Below are 2,855 nucleotides of genomic sequence, written 5' to 3' on the forward strand. Positions count from 1 at the left end.
CTTTCCTGATTGTTGCAAGATAGGCTATTTAATTTCTTCAGACCAAAACCTTCATTTCTTAGCTTTAGTCTTGCATAGGGCATCCAAGTATTTACTTGGATGTCTAACATGCTACATATGGAATGGGGAGGCAGTGAGGAAGAAACAATTGTTTTATATGAAGATATCTAAATATGTAATTTTATGTAACTCCAACGTCTCATTCTTGCCCTTCCTCATACCTGATATGTTTGGATCCAGAGGCTCTCTCTAGAGCAGTGATTCTCAACTTGTACTCTACATTAGAATCACCTGCAGGGCTTATTAAAATACCAGCTTACCAGGGTTCATCTACAGAGTTTCTGATTCAGTAAAACGGGGGTAGGGCCTGAGAGTATGTCTAGCAGGTACTCAGGAGACAATGATGGTGCCAATCTAGGAACCTCACTTTAAGAACCATTGCTCTCTAGTTCTGCAAGGGAAAGCTGCTCCTATGTCAGCTGACCCCTTGAAACTCTCATATTTCAGAGCCGGATTTCCTTCACTCTGTCTCATTAGCCATCTGTCCTCTACTTTCTTTTCACAAAGTTGCTGAAATCTCTTTTCTACTAATGATCCACCAACCAGACCCTATCTATGTTAGAAGTGATACTTTGTTTTGTGTTGTGTTTAATTGTTTTAATTCTTTAATAACTTTTGAGGAAAGGGAAAATATTAAAATATGTGCTTTTAACCTGTCTTATTGAGCCAAAGGCATAGTCTTATATTTCCATATGTCAGTAAGTTCCTGGCACTGACACATCTTCTAGCTCACTCCCATATGTGTCCATAACTCTCAAGTTAATTTTTTAAAAACTTGATTCTAGTTATAAAGATTTTAGATGTCTGAAAGTATAGAAAAGGAGCTATTTGGGGAACAGAAGATACTTAAGTAACTCAAAAATAGAATGTAGTATATATGGGCCAGATGTTTACCAAGACCAATTTCTCTTCTTTTGGAACACCTAGATAGTCCATGTGTTATTGGTTCTTGATAATGGACTGTGAACGGAAACAATGTGTGCCATCTCTAGGCCAATGTGATTATGGAGTAGATGCGCCTTCTTTATTTCTCCTCCCATCTGCCACTTAATGCACAGTCCTCTGAGGCCCTAGAGGAGGGGCAGAGCCACAGGATGGAAGGAAACTGGGTCCTTGAATGACTGACCTCAAGGAAGAACATCAATCAGAAACAACTTCATTGGATTGCTTGCTATGTGCTAAGCCACTGAAATCTTAGACTTTACATCAAACTGCTTTACCTTAATTAATAAATTAAGTGACCTAAAAAGATCCTTCTTGAGTCTATAAATATATTTTGGATAAATTAACTTTGCATTGGGTATAGTTTACAGATCTTCTCTTCTGTAAGAAAGATCTGTATGAAAACTACAGATCTACACAGACTTTCACTACAGCAGTGTGTTAAATCATTTTTTAGCTGACATTGCTTAAAATTTATTCTTATAAATCTAAAGAAAATGTTCTTGTTTCATCTGGACTTTAATAAATAAAATCTAACATTTAATTATAATAAATCGAATGAGATAATAAAAAGTGCTTTCCAAAAATGATGCTTTCATCATTCAAATGCCGCATAATAATTAACTTTTCTGAGGAGCAAGGGTGAATTAGTGACAATTCTAAATTGTTCTTTGTATTGATTTGTTAATTGATCTTGTAAATTTTAGATTCTTCCCCAGCAGGCGTCTGATTCAAAGCTATCGGAGATCTTAAATTAGCTTCCTCAGCTCAATTCCTAAGTTAGTGCCACTGCATTGTTATAAGAAGCCTAATTTTTGCATTACTCAACTTTTAAAACACTAGAAGTTTTAATTAAACATCATCAGTGCTTTTAACCTTTTTGGAAACTCTGAGGCTCTAACTGCAGTACGTCATAAGTCATCAAACATGACTGAGAGGCCTGAAGGCCATGAAGCTAATCAGGCATATTCCCATTCTGATAATTGAATCGCTGGCTTCATTCCACATATTTAGACTTGTCTCTCAAAAGTGTGAGATCTTATCCTCAACCTCTAAGCTTCAATATTAAGATCTTCCCTACAAAGAACTAGGAAGAGAGAAAGAGAATTTGAGAGCCCTTCACTTCTCCCAGAGGCATGACATCCAATAGGGCATTTGTAACAATCTCAGGTTTCTACATTCCACCTCACAAACACATATTAAGCACATATGACATATCACATTATTCTTTTTTTTTTTTTTTCCACGTCAGACGGGTAATGTGCCGACGTCGTAACAAGGTTTGAGGGAGGCACATCTCACGCATGCGCGTGAAGACCCAATCATCACGCTTATGAACTACAAAAGGATCACATTATTCTTGATAATAGTAATATTATATTCAAAAATAGTTAACAGCAATAGGTGACAAATTATGCTGAAATGATATAGCCAAGTTCTATTCGTGTCTGGAGGAAGCAAACATCAATTCCACTTTCAGTTTTCTCAAAATTTTTCTTGAAAAGATGAGATTTCAGCTAAACTCAAAGATTGATGGCATTTCATCAGGCAGTGAGAAGCAGGAAGTATATTTCAGGGGAATAGAATATGACCATAGAAAGCCCAAAGTAGTTTAAGAGCCATAGATAGGTGTGAAGAGCCATAGATAGGTCAATGTGAATTGAGTGTGAGAGTCAGGAGTAGGAGAATGGGGAAGAAGGATGGAAAAGATGTTCTAAATTCCAAGCTAATCTGGAAGATCATGAGCTTTGAAGACAGGGACAGCCTTGAGTCTGGTTTCTACTGCTACAGTATCAAGCTACATGACCTTGAGCAAATTACTTAGAAGCTTCCCTTCTGCATTGATAAAATGG

The 2,855-nt window shown here is 36.9% G+C and overlaps 1 non-coding gene across 1 annotated transcript; it reads right to left on the reverse strand.

Annotated features, from left to right (window-relative positions):
- Positions 1-2,248: 2,248 nt before the first annotated feature.
- Positions 2,249-2,352, reverse strand: LOC142864299 (small nucleolar RNA U13). Its single transcript, XR_012914824.1, has one exon. It is a non-coding gene; the product is annotated as a small nucleolar RNA U13 (small nucleolar RNA).
- Positions 2,353-2,855: the final 503 nt, after the last annotated feature.

Source organism: Microcebus murinus, chromosome 24, assembly GCF_040939455.1.
Source record: "Microcebus murinus isolate Inina chromosome 24, M.murinus_Inina_mat1.0, whole genome shotgun sequence".
Lineage (NCBI taxonomy): Eukaryota > Metazoa > Chordata > Mammalia > Primates > Cheirogaleidae > Microcebus > Microcebus murinus.